General features: G+C 40.0%; 1 long non-coding RNA gene across 1 annotated transcript in view; it reads left to right on the top strand.

The window, feature by feature from the left end:
- Nucleotides 1–1,006: 1,006 nt before the first annotated feature.
- The window catches only part of LOC141488468 (uncharacterized), a 61,344-nt gene continuing 45,650 nt past the window's right edge, over nucleotides 1,007–16,700 (top strand). The window contains exons 1-2 of the long non-coding RNA XR_012468699.1: nucleotides 1,007–1,126; nucleotides 3,825–3,951. This is a non-coding gene — a long non-coding RNA (uncharacterized LOC141488468). The remainder of the gene's footprint in view (nucleotides 1,127–3,824; nucleotides 3,952–16,700) is intronic.

Below are 16,700 nucleotides of genomic sequence, written 5' to 3' on the forward strand. Positions count from 1 at the left end.
GAGAGGAGAAGAGATTGAGAAAAGAGAAGGAAAAAGGAGAGTAGTTGTAGGAGAAAGGAGGAGAAGTAGAGAAGAAAGACAGAAGAGAAGAAGGAAAGGGAAGAGAGAAGAGAAAGAAGAGGGGAAATTGAAAAGAAAGAACAAGAAGAGAGAAAAATGAAAGGTAAAGAGTCAGAGAAAGAAAGGAAAGGGAGAAAGGAAAATCAAAAATCAAAAAGGGAAGAAAGGAGAAAAGAAAAAAGGGGGAACTAGGGAAGGGAGGGAGAGTTAGAAAAAGGAAAAATAGAGAAAGGAGAGAAGGGAAGAAAATAGAAAAGAGAGGAGAAAGGAAGAGGAGGAATAAGGGAAGAGAAGGAAGAAGAGATTAGAAGGAAGATAGAGGTTAAGAAAGGGTAAGAATGGAAGAGAGAAAAGAGAGAGGAGAAGAGAAAGGAAGGGAAGAGAAGAGAAAGGGAGCAAGCAGGTGCCATTGTAGAAGCTGCCTCTGGCTTGTTAGACAATATCTAAATCCACTTCCTCCCTAGCCAGGGAGCAGGCACTGGAGAAATGCTGAATTACTACTTAAGATTTCTTGCTACAGTGGTTGTGCTGGAATCTCTGGCATGTTCATTTCCACAGGAACCGAGAGTCATGAATATGGATGAAACCCCTCACTGAGACCACACGGGTCTGGTTCAATTATTTGCGATATAAAGTAGCACATAAGGATTCTTGGGGCTTGATCATTTCCCGACGGGTTAGGAAAATAGGGGTTAGGGAGAGCATTTGAGACTGGGGAAGGGGAAAGTTTCCTTGGTATAGGAAAAGGTGCCAGTTGGGAGGAAGCTGGGCTTTGGGGCACCTCTGAAAGTCATTGTTTAGAATTTCCCTATAGGCTTCAGTTACATCTGGACATTTGAGTTCAGTCCTGAGCATGGGGTGGGGTCCATCTCCCTCCTCCTCCCACACACATCACCACAGCTGTAACTCCAGATGTCCTGACCTGTTGCCCTTGACAGAAGGAAAGGGCTAGTTTTCAGACATTAGCGGATCCAATAAATCAGGATCAAGAGTTATTGAGTGCTGGGCTAATGGATAACCCCTTGTATGTCAGCATCAACCTCTCTCTCTCTGGACACTGGAGAAGGTAAGAGATAATTTCTCCTGCCCCCACCCCTTTGGAGAAAGCTGATATGAGAGTAGCCAGACCCAATCTATACATCCTTCCTTCATAGACAAGTACAGGGTTTAGGAATGATGGCAAGCAGAGAGAGGAGGGAAGACAAGTAGGACATGACAAGAGGGGGAAAACTTATTCCAAATGGAAGGTTCCCCAAGTATATGAAGTCCTGAAATTCTCTAGAACTCAGGGGGAATTTTCCAAATGAAAATTAGAGTTGTTATTGGTGTTCAGTCATGTCCAAGTCTTCATGACCCCATTGACAAAGATAAATTGACTGATTCACCATTTCTTTTACCAGTTTATTTTACAGATGAGGAAACTGAGGCATATATAGTTAAATGACTTTTCCCGTGTCACACAGCTAGTGAGTGTCTGAGGCCAGATATGAACTCAGGAAGATGAGTCTTCTGCCCAACACTCTTCTCTACTGCTCAAGGAATTAGGGAGATGTGATTAAATTGGAGGCTAATTAGTGGGTATAGAAAGCTGACAGTCACTTCATTGTATATTTGAAGACCATTACAATACATTTAGCAAGCAATATCTTTGATTCATTGGTTGATATGGATTTCTAGGAGAGTTACACAGAATGGGCAGGCATGAAAATGTTGCAAACAAGATTATGGATGGGACCCTCCAAATAGATGACATCATATGGCCATTTAACTATTTGGGAGTCCAGATCTTGGACTCCCATTATCTGGAGTTGTCTGACTTTCAACTGGGGTTAAAACTTTTTCTTAGGATGTACACTAGCCTTTCCTGAAGACATCAACACTTTCCATAGCTGCCCCCTCCTATCCCACTTTCAGCTTTCTTTTGTTGCTCAGGGATGAATAAAGGTTGGGAACAGAGATCTGGTGCTGGAGGGGAGGGATATTTCTGAAAATCACTTGGCAAAGACCAACATGCAAGTCTATGAATCCAGTAGGGGTACTTAATGAATATTTAATTCATGACAAGGATAAAGTAACAAATTAGAAACAGTATCATTAATAATAAATAGCTCACATTTAAATAAAACTGCCATTTTTTCAGTGCTTTATTTCTAAATATGAGATAGGTAATGCAAAGTTTCACCCCCCTTTTAAAGATTAAACATCAGTTAATAAGCATTTCTTAACTATGTGCTGGATTCCAAGTATCAGGGAGTATCTTGCTTAGCCACATGTCTATAAAAAAACTGCTATCTGAATGCAGTCCTTTCCCTTTCCTTGCCAAGTCTAGTGCTGTTTAACAAAGATAGCTTACCTTGCATCCCACTTGTATCCAGAATGTAATTTCAGTGTCTCTCACCCAGTTATACTCATTGGCAACAAACCTTCCTCAACTCCAGTTGCCATCAACATTAAGTCTTTTGAGGCTAGACCTGTATCTGTGTGTGCTCCTCTTTAGTTCACCTTTGAGAAGGTGCTTCCCTGGTTGCTACCTTTGCTTTTCCACACTTGGCTTTTCTTACCTGAGCTCATGAAGGACTCTGCAAATCATTGTCCTAGCTAAAATGGGTTGTGGCAGAAGGAATACTGGTAGGCACAATCCAGAGTCCTAGAATTGACTTCGTCATTAAATTATTAATTATGTGACTTAGAACACATCACTCAGCTCTCTCTGGATGTCAATTCCTTCATCTCTAAAATGTAGGGCTAGAACTAGTTCAACTCTTAAAGTTATTTCTAATTGTAAGATTATATAAGTTTATGCTAAGGGATATTGGGGGATAGGTGACTGTGTTAATGCCAGCTGGCCTTAAACTCTGACCTTAGGAACAATCACTAAAGAAGCAGAGATTCCTTCAGTTTATCTGAAGTATAGCTGTCCTGAGAAATGAAGCTACCTCCTATTACTTGAATGTATCCTGTCCAGAATAGAGGTAGAGTGATTTTAGTCAGCCTACACAGCACCTATAACTAGACGCAGATTAGACTCTCATGTTCCACCATTTATCTCTAGACACCATGAGGTCTATTGGATGCTGGGTGGGGCCAATTGAGATTGAATGGAATTAGTTATTTTATTTGTTCACTCTTCCTGCCCAGAGCATCCAAGAAAGCAAACCAGAGACCCAGGAAGAAACTCTCAAGGATGCAGCAAATGGTTTGGGGGCCTGGAGTTCCCACTCACAACCATGGAGCAGCCAGTGCCTTCCTCTCCCTCTTTTTGGTCCTAACCTCTAGGAGGGGCACAGAAGGCGAGCTGGTCTCCCTCTGTCCCCAGTTACTGAAAAGAGCAAATGCAAATGCGGCCAAAAAACAATACCCAGAATACACCGCCATGATTCCTAGGGGCTCACTCTAAGTTAAAGCTTGACTCCTCATGGGGGCTGACATTTTCCCTGGTTCAAACAACATCTGCGGCTCGCTGAGCTCTGCAAAAGGTGAAGTTGCTGCTGCTGCTGCCTGGTGCTGCTGCCTCTACCATCTCTGCCTCTGTAGACTAAAGTGGGGGGGAATGGAAAACCTACCTTTGCATGCCTTCCAGTCTGTATACATTCTGGAGAGGGAACTTGACTTTTCTTTCCCTCCCTTCCTCCCTCCCTGCACAGTCCCATGGTCAGCTGGACTGGGAGTGACCAGAGACCAGCTGCTGGGAGTTAGTTAGGAGGCTGAGATGGCTTGGGTGTTGTCAGAAGAGGGCCAGCCCCCTCCATCTCTTCTCCCTCCAGGTGCCAGGCTGATTCTCCAAATGAAATCAGGATTGGGAGACACGAACAACCCAGAAACCAAGACAATGAGAAGAAACTTTGAAGAAACGAAGAATAATAATAATAATATATAAATACGTATATAAAGGTGAGAGAGTTATTTTTCAGCTCACTGGCTTTCTGAAAAGTAATATAAAGTTGGGCGGCATCTTCTCAGAATCGACCTTTCTGAGCTGAGACCCAGGCCACACGCACATCTCTTTCCTCTCTTTCTATTACCCAGAATTTGTATGGTTTCATCTTCTCTGATGTTCTTTCATTCATGTGTCTGTACAAACCCCTAGTGTCAAAGAGTCCTGTTCTTAACCCCAGGGCCACAGCATGCTGAGAACATCTTCTCCTGCAGACCCCCTGCTGGGGCGGGAATTGAGTATGACTTTTTCCCCCTCCTCCTTTCACCACACTCTTGGGCTAAAAACAATTGTCTGCTACTGTCTTGAAGAGTCTTTGCTGGTCTCTAGACTCATACCTTGTCCAGTGAAAACTGCAGCTTTCATTCTCCAAATGTATATAAATTCTAGCCTATTTCCCAGAGAAACCTGCCCAATAGATTTTTCTTCTCTCCTAAAGAATTTTGGTGTTGGATGCTCCTTCCTTTGTTTCAATTAATTTCTTTATAAAATTTATTAACAACTTTTGTTTTTAAATCTTCCTAATTTACCAACATTCCATCTCATTCTATCATTACAATCTCTTATGGCAAAGAAAAAAGGCAATTCAGCAAAATTAATCAACACATTTGCCTGGATATAGACACTTACTGCCTGTGTGACCTTGAGCAAGGTGCTTAACCCTGTTTGCCTCAGTTTCTTCATCTGTAAAATGACCTGGAGAAGGAAACTGCAAACTACTCCAATAACTTTGTCAAGAAAAACCCAAATGGAATCACAAATAGGATATAACTCAAAACAACTTAACAACAACCTATACATATTATATGTGTGTGTGTGTACGTGTGTGTATTGATACTTTTGTAGTTACTGTTTATATTGTTTTTGTAGTTCTACTTAACTCACTTTACTTCAATCCATATAGTCTTTTTTGGTCTCTATTCTTCACAAGAATCATTTATTTTTAATGGTGCAGTAATGTCACATTGATGTACCATACTTAGTTTGGATATTCCTCAATCTATAGGACCAAATCTATTCTTGACTATTCCAACAAGCTTTTTTGGGGGGGGAGGGGGATGAGGGCATTAAACTGAAGGTCTAAAGGGAAGACTAGACAGGGTACAAGTGTAAGCCTGATGGGTATATTTTCATTTGTGAGGCCATCTGCTGATGTCTTTCTCCCTACTTTCTCTCTCTTCCTCCAAGTCCAAAATAAGAGGGATTTTTGAAGGTCTCATTTTGAGAAATTTTTTCTCAAAAGATTTGTGTTGGAGACATCTAAGATTTACTTAATCCTTTACATCCAAACTCTCAGATCTATCCTTCATAAGGGGACCTAAAGAAGGGTCAAATTGGAAGAGAGCAAAGGAGTCTCCATGGTTTCCCCTTCCTTTCCTGAGTACCTAGCAGACCATGCTTTTGGCAGAGTCAGTATTTTAAAAAATGCAGCTCTGGTAGCTTTCCAGGTGACTCACCATCTACTTCACACATCTGCATGTTCACATCTGCATGTTCTTATCAGCAGGGGCTGGCTTTCCGACAGCTGTTTTACTTTTCAAAGATGGCACTAAAGATCCAATGGCAGTGTCCCTGTGGTTTTTCCTCTATATAAATGGATAAAAATGTGTCTGGCTTCCCCTGGGCTCAAGTGCGTCAATGGTTTTTGCAGGATCAATCTGGAGCCCACGTGGTTTCATCCGCTTCAGTGACAAGATGTTAATAACATCAAATTGGTGGAGCATGGGCAGGAGGGCAAGTCATGGAATCTATTCTCAGATAAAATTTTAGGAAAGCAAACTTTGGCAAGGTTTGACACGTGTTCTTCCCACCATCCTTTGCTATTACCTGAGCTAAATGGTCACAGCAGCAAATGGTCAAAGGAGAGTGAATCCTTGTATTTCTTAGCAAGGTCATTTCTATTAAGAGCTATCATACATTATTCATTATGTTAAGTGTATCTTGTCTTTGATGGCATTTAACATCTAGTCTCAGTTTCTTCACTTGTTAAATAGAAATACTAGTACTATGGTACAAGATTGTGGAGAAGCTCAAGTAAGATACAAGTTTGTAAAGTGCTGTATATACTTTAAAGCACTACAGAAAGGTGAGTATTTACAATTAAACAGATCAAGGTAAGTTTCATGGTTTATCTAAATGCATTAACTTCCTCTATACTTTGTATTTAGACCCTGTGGTCTCTACCCAATCGCTATTCAATGTTTGTTGAATTTGAATTTGAGCAGGATATAAGTTCCAGATCAGAATGCACTTTTATCCTAAAGTACTTAGGATCTACTTTCTGTCCCCACTGAGATATAGTTCCTGATTAAAATGAATTGACATTAAGAAGATTTAGAGTTTTAGATAATAAGGACAGAGATAAAGATTAGATCTGTGATTTCAATGGCACAGGCAATTTCCAGAAGAGCAAATCTGGTGGTTGATACCTTCTCTTCAGTTTAAAGGATTAGAGAGTAGCCTAGGTCACTGAGAAGTTTGGTTACTTGATCAGGGTCAATAGCCATTATGTGTCAGAGGATAGACTTGAAGCCATGTCTTTTTGGCTTCTGAGGTTGGCTTTCTATCCCTATACCACAAAGAAAGTATAGACTCTACTTTGTTCATCTTCTTAGATGACTAGTTGATAATGGGTAAAATTGATATATTGTAAGGGTCAATACAGAATCAAATAACTTCAGAGATGGAAGGGATCTCAGTTGTCAACTGTTTAGTCCAAACATGTCAAAAAACCCTGTGATATCTCCCACAAATTGTCATTGAGCCTCCCCTTGAAGAAGCCTCCTACTGAGGGGATGAGCACATATACTTCTGAGGTAGACCATTTCATCTTTGGGCAGCTCTATATATCTCTTTCCTCTTATGAGGCCTACATTGAAGCAGCTAGATACCTAAGTAGATAGTGGACTGGGCCTAAAGTCAGGAACATATGAATTCAAATCTGGTCTCAGATACTTTACTAAGGTGGTTATTATTGTTGTTATATTGTTTTTCAGTTGAATTTGACTTTCTGGGAACCCATTTGGTTTTGCTTTGTTTTTCACAGAGATGTTGCAGTGGTTTGCCATTTCCTTCTCCAGATCAATTTACAGACGAGGAAACTGAGACAAACAGGGTTAAGAAAATTCCATGGGTTCACAAAGCTAGCAAATGTCTAAAGCCATATTTGAATTCAGGAAGATAAATCTTCCTGACCAGGCCAGTTCTCTATATCCATTGTATCCTCTAACTTTCAATCTCTGTCTACCATTGTTTCCTCAACTGTAAAATGAGAATGCTAGCTCTACCTCTCAGTGTTGTTATGAAGTCCAAAGAGATAAGTGTTTACTTAGCACAGTAAACGAGTGCTTAATGAAGGTGTGTTCCCTTCACTTCTCCCTACATTTCTTCCCTTTCTTTTTCTATCTAATGGTTCTGGGTCTCCCATCTGATTCCGAAACAGAAAGTTTAAACCTTGTTTTCACATGACTAACTTTTGTGAATAAAGAGTCTTCATCTCTCCATTTTCTCCACAAAGATTGTATGGGAATACTTTTTCAAATGCTTTGCTAAAATCCAAGTAAACTGTATCTGTAGCATTACCCTGTCAGTATCCTTAGTCATCCCTTATCTCTTAGTCATCCATATGTATATATATTATATTATAATATAATATGATATATTATATTATTATATAATATTATAATATTATATATTTATATATGAACAGCATTGTATAGAGGGAGGTCACCTATCTGAAAATTGCCATATACAGAACACTGAATTATCTCTGCTTCAGGATAAACATTCCAAGCCTTATCAACAGATCCTCATATTATACTAACTAAAGGTCCTTCAACCACTCTGAGTGACTTTTTCTGAATGCTTTCCAAGTTAGGCCATCAATATCTTTCTTAACCATGTCAAGTAGAATGGAACCCAGGACTCAAGAGTGATCTAACAAGGGTAGAATACTTTTGGAAGGGGCAGCTAGGTGGCATAGTGGATAAAGCACTGGCCCTGGAGTCAGGAATACCTGGGTTCAAATCCATGTCTCAGACACTTAATAATTACCTAGCTGTGTAGCCTTGGGCAAGCCACTTAACCTCATTTGCCTTGCAAAAAAATAAATAAAGAATACTTTTGGAAAATATGCTTCTGTTAATATAGTTCAAGATTGTATTGTATGTATGTATGTATGTGTTTGTTTTGTCCAATGTCATTAAGCTTGAAAAATACTAAAACCCTCAGATCTTTTTCAAATTGTGGTCTAATTATTCTTCCACAGTTTTTGACTTATTCAGTTGATTTCTTGAATCCAAGTACAAGACTATTGATCCTTATTGAATTTCATCTTATTCAATTAATCCTCATTCTAGCATTTAAAAACCTTTCTGGATCTTAACTTTGTCTTCCAATGTGTTGAATATTTTTATCAACTTTATCCCATTTTCAAATTTTCTGAGCCCATCATTTATACCTTTATTCAAATAACTCAAATACTATCAAATAGACCAGAGCCAAGGACAGATCCCAGGGGTCTTTCACCAGAGATCTCCTGCCAAGTTGACAATGGACCTTTAGTAATTTTGCTCTGTTGGGTCATCCAACAATTTTTGAATTCATCTAATTGAGTTATTGTCTAGTTTTAATCTCTTCATCTTCTCTACAAAGTTCATCTGGGGGTACTTATTCAAATGCTTTATGAAACTACAAATTCATATATATACATATTTATGTATATATATATATACATATTTATGTATATATATATATATATATAGGTATATCTCTCTCTCTATATATGCATATAATATAGTTAGTCTGGCATGACTTGTTCTTGATGAAGTCATGCTGTCTCTTCATGATCACCACACTCTAAATTTTTACCAGCTATCTCTTTAATGATCCATTCTTAAATTTTCCTAGAATTAATTTCAAGCTCATTAGCCTGTTCTCTTCTCTTTTCTTTATATTTGGACAACACTTACCCTTCTCTAGTGTTCTCATTTTCTATGATCATTCAAATATCATTGTCAGTGTATCTATAATCATATCTGCCCTATTTTCTCAAGACTGAAGATACATTTGGTTTGGACCAGGTAACTTTAATTCATTAAGAACAATTATGAAATCCCTTGTTGTTTCCTTATTTTTCTTGAGTATCATTTTGTTAGACCTTTGGCTGGGAAAGAAGCAAAGGCTCTATCCCTTCTTTCATATAATCTTTCCTATTATAGCTTTTAAAAAATCCTTTTTTATGCTGTCCTTAAGTTTCTCTTTCAACATCCATTCATTTTGTCTTATAGCATTCCTGACACATTTTTACAAAACTGGGTCATACTCTTGTTGTTTATCCTTTGTTTTTGAAGAGGACCAAAATCACATCATAATGTTGGGTGTGCAGTATGTTTGATTGCGGTTGACCAGATCAATAAGAGCTCTCAAAATCTACCACACAGGTCAGGCACAAATTGTCCCCATGAACATTGGGGATGCAAATGTCTGCTAGTGGGATTCAACCTATAGTCATTATCTGTCCCCTGGCCTTGCTTTCTTTTCCTACACTATTTTTTTTTTAAATCTGAGATGATTGGTGAGTTCTCTGTGTTTCCACATAATCTCTTCCAACAAATCCCATCTGTCCTCATCTTTGGAACTGCATTCCTATCTATCTTCATATTTTTTTTTTATTTTTGAGCATTTCTCATTTCAAGGCAATCAGGCTTAAGTGACTTGCCCTAGGTCACACAGCTGGTACGAGTCTACTGTCTGAGATTGAATTTGAACTCCCGTCTTCTTGACTCCAGGGAAGTGCTACATCCACTGTGTCACCTAGCTGCCCTCTAGCTTCTATCTTCAATTGTTCTGATTCATATCTGGCCACTGAACCCACATGGCCCTGGAGGAGAAAGTGTGGCTGGTGACTTAGTACAGCGTCCCCTCACTCAAATCCAATTCATATGTATGTCATAACATCATCTCCCCTTATGTCATGTTCTTTGAAAATGAAGGAGAAAAAGATCATCATTTCTCATTTCTACTGGATTTTAATCTATGGAATCATATTTATCTTTTCTCTGAACCTTTTGAAATCTATTTTCCCCCAATTTAATATGCATGTCAGACTGCCCAGATTTCTTCTTCTCTTTCAAAAATTCTAGGAATTCTAGGAAGATCACTTCATACTTTACCCCCAGGGGTACCATAATTTTATTTCAGCAATCAGTTTCTCCCTGTTTGTACTAATCAGATCAAGAATAGAATTTCCCCTCGTCATTTCCTCTATCTTTTGAAGGATAAGATTATACAAAGTTTTCACTAAGGCAAGTCAAAAAGTTCTTGGTTATTCTGTTTTTTGGAAGAGAGCCATAAAGAAAGAAATAAAGAGAGAAGAGGGAGAGAGGGAGAGAGAGAGAGAGAGAGAGAGAGAGAGAGAGAGAGAGAGAGAGAGAGAGAGAATGATGAGAAAGAAAGGGCGAGAAATAAATGTAGAGGCAAAGTGAAAATTTGAAGAAAGTAAGAGTAAAGATGCAGAGATGGAGAGAGTACATTTAGCACAAAGGAGACCACCTGCTCCTTTTGATGAATTATAGAATATTAATAGAATATTCTCAGAATACCTAGTAGGCCAGTTTTCCTGGAACATAGAGTAAGTGAAGAAGAGTAATATGAAATGAATCTGAGATGGTGGGTGGGAGTCAGGTTGTAAAAGACTGGGGAGTTTATATTATATTTTAGAAGGAATAGGGAATCATTGAAAATTGTTGAGCAAGGTAGTGACACGATCAGATCTATGTCTTAGTAATATTAATGTGACAGCTATATGGAAAGGGAGAAGAGATTAGAAGCAAAAAAGACCAATTACTGAGCTACTGCAATAGTCCAGATGAGAGGCAATAGGGGATTGAAATGAGGATAATGGCTCTTTGAGAAGATAGAGGAGGAAATATGTAAGAAATATGATGGAAATAGAATCAACAAAATTTGGGAAATTATTGAATTGTAGAAGGATAATGGAAGGAGATGTTGAACCTGTGTAATTTGAATGATGACAGAGAAGTTTGGAAAAGGGTTGGGATTACAGTGAAGCATAAATGAGTTGGATGCTTTGGATCTGATATACTGTTACATACAGATGTAGATGTCTAGTATAGAATAGGCATACACACACCCTATATGTACACATATATGTGTGTGGTTATGTATACTGAGAGAGAAAAGAAAGGGGAGAGGGAGAGAGAGAGAGAGAGAGAGAGAGAGAGAGAGAGAGAGAGAGAGAGAGAGATTGAAAGGTTATTTGTCACATTATGATAATTAAGCCCATGGATGCAGATGAGGTCACCACATAGAGAGAGAATAGAAAAATGTTGGGTACTCTATTCATATTTAATAAGGAAAAGATATGGTGATTTAATAAAAGAGGCAGAAAAAGTAATAAGATAGGAGTAAGAAGTATCATAGAAGCATAGGAAGAGGCATATCTAAGAGGATAGGGTGGCAAAAGTGTTGAAAGTTGTGGGAGTCTAGATGACAGAGGTCAGGTCAATAGATTTGGCAGTTAAGAGAATGTTGGCAATCTCCAAGAAGGCAATTTCATTCAAGAGATAGGATTCAAAAGCCAAGGTTCACAGGATTGAGATTCAATTGGGGGGAGAGTTAATAGAGGCAGTAAGTTTACAGAATCTTTTTTTTAGGAATTGAAGCATGGAAATACTATACAAGAACATTATTTTCCTCCAAGTAAGGGAGCATGAGACTTAATAGTATGGCATATATCTTGGTGGGCTGGTAAACTACCTGTACCTATCTGCAAGTCTGGCTTACTGGAAACAAAAGAATCAGAGAAAGTGGGTTAGGGGGGAATTGTGGGGTTATTTTCTCCAGAAAGGAGATCTACCTTTCTCATTTACTACTATCATTCTCTCCAAGTCTGGCCATTAGGGAGGCGGAAGCCAGCCAACAAAGTAATAGATTGGAACCAGAATGCCCAGGTTAAGTGGACTGCTCTGTGGAACTCATCCATAATCCTCCTGGAGCCCCAAGAACAATACGTTAATTAGAGCCAACCGCACAGCTCCCGCCAGCCATCCATCCTGCCTGTGTCTTCCTGGCCTTCCCTATGGACAAGTCAGCCCACTCCCTTCTCTGAAAGAGATTTATGCATTATCAATTTTTATGTGTGAGCAGATACTAGCAGGGAAAGAATGGAGCTCCAGGAGGAAAGGGGCATGAAAGAGATGCAACAGGGTGGCCTGGCAACCTAAAGAATGGGTGTGTTTGAAGGCCGGGAAGGCTGTGGTTTCTAATTAGTGAAGAGAGCTAAGGTTACTCCATCTGGACAGAAGGGAGTAATGGTCCAAATTAAATTGGAAAAATTTCAATAAGCTTCATCAAATTTCTGGATATTTTGATTTCATACCTTAGTTAACTTAAGGCACAGTAATCAATGGCATAATAGAAGGACAGAGTTAGGTCAAGGACCAGGAAGCACTCATTGACAGTGAGAGAATGGGGGGTGACCCCAAAATGCCTAAGGAAGGGCTATATCTTTAAGGAGAAAAAGAGACACACTTTTAACTCTGCCATTCTATCATTTGACTAAGAGGGAAACCTTTGGGACAAAAGGGAGAAATAAAATAGACTCTAAAGACGGATGGTAACCTGAGGAATCTTTTGGACTGAAGGCAGAAGATCTGGTTTCTAGTCTTTTTTTTTAATTTAATATTTATTTATTCTCATTTTGTACAAATAATATTTTTTCTACATTAATAAAATGTTCTTGTTTAAGAGTAAACAAAATACCCCCTCCCCCCCCAAAATATAGACTCACTTGAGCGATAAAGGGGAGAGAAAAAAAATTAAAATTAAAATAAAAAAATAATACTAATAATTGTAGGTATGGCCAGGTGGCACAGTGGATGGAGCACCAGCCCTGAAGCCAGGAGCACCAGAGCCCATATCTGGCCCTGTACACCCAACAATCATCCAGTTGTGTGACATGCAAGCCACCCCAACCCCACTGCCTTGCAAAACCAAAAAAAGAAAAAAAGACCCAAAATAAAATAGTAATAATAGGGGCATCTGGGTGGTAGACAGAGCACCAGCCCTTGAGCCAGGAGCACCGAGGTCCAAATCCGGCCTCAAATACCCAACGATCACCCTGCTATGTGGCCCCAGGCAGGCCACCCAACCCCATTTGCCCTGCACCCCCCCCCCAAAAATAATAATAATAAAAGTGATTCAGTCTGTGTTCCAACACCACCAGCTCTGTCATGGGTGGGTCACATTCTTTATGATGAGTCCATCACAAAGGTTACTTCCATATTTTTCCACTGTTGCCATTGCTGATCGCAACTCCCTCCTTTTGCATTTCTCCACTACCATGTACTATATTTTCTCTCTCTCCTTTCACTCTGACTCTGCTGTAGGGTAGCTGAGTGGCACAACAGACAGATCCATGGCCCTGGGGCCAAGAGGCCCCGAGCCCCCATATCACCCCTTTGGCCCAGCATCCACCTGGCCCTATGGTCCGGGACAGGCCATCCAATCCCAGCCCCTTGCAAGAAGTAAGAAAGAAAATGTGTTATATCTGACCACTCTCCCCCCATTTCCATCCTCTCCTCCTTCATTCACATCCCCACCCCTTCCCCCTGTCCCCCCTTTCTCCTTCTTACTCCAGATGTCTATACCCTATTGAGTATATATGCTGTTTCCTCTCCTAGCCACTTCTGATGAGGGTGAAGATTCCCTCATTCCCCCTTGCCTTCCCCCTTCCATATCATTGCAATAGCTCATTGTAATAAAGAAAAATCTTATATGAAATATCTTGGCCTATTCCCCCCTCTCCTTTTTCTTTCTCCCATTATATTTCCCCTTTTCTATTGACTCCATTTTTACACCATATTTTATCTTCAAATTCAGCTTTCTCCTGTGCTTCATCTATAGAATCTCCTTCTACCTGTTCTGTTAATAATGAGTATTATCAGTGCCATTTTTCTATACAGAAATACATGTAGTTCATCATCATTAAGTCCGTCATATTTTCCCCTTCTCCTCCAATCTTTATGCTTCACCTGAGTCCTGTATTTGAAGATCAAACCTTCTGTTCAGCTCTGGCCATTCCAACAGGAACATTTGAAATTCCCCTGGTTCACTGAAAGTCCATCTTTTTCCCTGGAAGAGGACATTCAGTTTTGCTGGGTAGTTGATTCTTGGTTGCATTCTAAGCTCTTTTGTCTTCTGGTACATTATATTCCCAGCCCTACGAGCTTTTAATGTAGTTGCTTCTAAGTCCCGTGTGATCCTGACTGCAGCTCCACAGTATTTGGATTGTGTCCTTCTGGCTGCTTGTAATATTTTCTCTTTGACTTGGGAGTTCTGGAACTTGGCTATAATATTCTTGGGGGTTGGTTTTTTGGGATCTCTTTCTCGGGGGGATCTGTGGATTCTCTCCATTTCTATTTTGCCCTCTGCTTCTAGGATATCTGGGCAATTTTCCTGTAGTAATTCTTTGAAAATGATGTCAAGGCTCTTTTCCTGATCATGACTTTCAGGTATTCTAATAATTTTTAAATTATCTTTCCTAAATCTGTTTTCCAGATCTGTTGTTTTTTCAATGAGATGTTTCACATTTTCTTCTAATTTTTCATTCTTTTGGTTTTGAAGTATTGAGTCCTGATTTCTCATAAATTCATCAATCTCCCTGAGTTCTATTCTTTGTCTGAAGGATTTGTTTTCCTCAGAGAGCTTTCTTATCTCTTTTTCCATCTGGCCAATTCTGCTTTTTGAAGCATTCTTCTCCTCAATAACTTTTTGAAGTGTTTTATCCATTTGACCTAAACTGGTTTTTAGCATGCTATTTTCTTCAGCATTTTTTTGGATTTCCTTGGCTAAGCTGCTGACTTCATTTTCATGTTTTCCCTGCATCTCTCTCATTTCTTTTCCAAGTTTTTCTTCTAACTCCCTTATTTGTTTTTCAAAGTCTTTTCTGAGCTCTGTCATAGCCTGAGACCAATTTCTGCTTTTCTTGGAGTCTTTAGATGCAGGAGCTTGTGCTTCCTCATCTTCAGACTGAGTGTTTTGATCCTTCTTGGGCTCACAGGCAAAATATTTCTCAATGGTATTTCTCTTGTTTCTCTGCTTGCTCATTTTCCCAGACTAAGCCTATTTTTGGGGTGCTTCTTGAGCTTTTGGGACACTCCCACAAGGATCTCAGTGTGTGAGGCTCTGTCCTCCCTCCTGGTCTGTGAATGACAATAAGGGCCCCCCTCTGCCATGGGGCTTAGGTGGGGGGGCCCTGCTGTTCTATGGGGGGCCTAGACTGTGATCAGGATCTGAATGTGGTCAGAACCCCATTGTCCTGTTCTAGGGGCAGAGCTCAGAAGTCTCTCTTCACTTCCCTCCCTAGGTTCAATGGGCTCATGTCTTGGGGGCTCCTGCTTACCGGCTCTGCCTGCTTCTGGTTCCTGGATCTGGGCTGCTGCATCCACACTGCTCGTTGTGTGCCTTGAGGGCTGGGATTCACGTGCTTGCTCTGGCAGAGGTCCCCTGCTGTTCCCCTGAGTCGTGCCCAGTGTTCCTGGGACGTAGGTCAGGAAACTCCCCCACTGCTGTGACCCGTGGCTCCCAAAGCTCTGGGGCTGCCTCTGGGAGTTTGAAGTTCTGCTTTGGTGGGCTACCCCCCTGGTGAGCCGCCCCTCCAACCTCGGGGAGCTTTTCCAGGTTACCTTGAGTAGGAGAACTGCCTCACTGGGTCCCTCTGTGGGTTCTGTCTCTCGAAAATTTAGTTAGAGTCCTTAGTTTGTAAGTTTTATGAGAGCACCTGAGAGAGAGAGAGGATCCTCTCTTGTCGCCATCTTGGCTCTGTCCCCTGGTTTCTAGTCTTAATTCTTTTTCTCACTAATTATGAGTATCTGCACAATTCATCTATTCACTCAAGCTTCAGTTATAATAATAATAAACCCTTTCCTTCATTTTTCATAGGGTTGTCAGGAGAAATAAGTGGCATATTTATAAATGTACATTTGTACACATTTATACAAATGTATATATCCAAATTTATAAATGTATATTTTAAATACATATTTATTTATATACTATTATATATATACACAAATGTATATAAATACCCCTTCAGTTACTGGATGAGAAAAATGGCATGAACAAAAACAAAGTAACCTTTCCAAGATAGCAATACTGGTCTGTAGCCTAGGTACAAGGAAGGCCCTAGTCTTCTGCCTTATATCTAGCTCATTGTTTCTTCAGCTCCATCACAATTACAGGGCTGATCAAGGAGCTGGAACCCAGATACTGAAATCCGCACTGCCTCTGGGATTTCTAACAAGTGGCGTCACTCTCCCTTCTGCTGGCTTCCTACTTCTCTACCTGTACCAGGTGGTAAAAAAGCATTTCTCCAGCTACACTGAGGATTGATTGGCTAATATTTGTAAAATGCTTGGAACGCAATATGAGCCAAGCATGATCAGTAAGATTTAGAGAGAGACCAAGTAACAAAGCTATAAAGCCTGGAAATAACTCTCTATTTCCTACCAACAAAACCTCTCATTTCCAAGTCCATAAAAGCTCCCCCCTCCAGATCTGCAGGCCCATCTGTTTTGTAAGTGTGTATAATTATTAGAGCCATAAAGCTGCTTTCTATATCTAATGTAATTATTGAGAACAGAAATAATCCCAGGTAAGGGAAGGAGGTTGAAGAGACACAGAA

The sequence above is a fragment of the Macrotis lagotis genome, chromosome 1 (assembly GCF_037893015.1).
Source record: "Macrotis lagotis isolate mMagLag1 chromosome 1, bilby.v1.9.chrom.fasta, whole genome shotgun sequence".
Classification (NCBI taxonomy): Eukaryota; Metazoa; Chordata; class Mammalia; order Peramelemorphia; family Peramelidae; genus Macrotis; species Macrotis lagotis.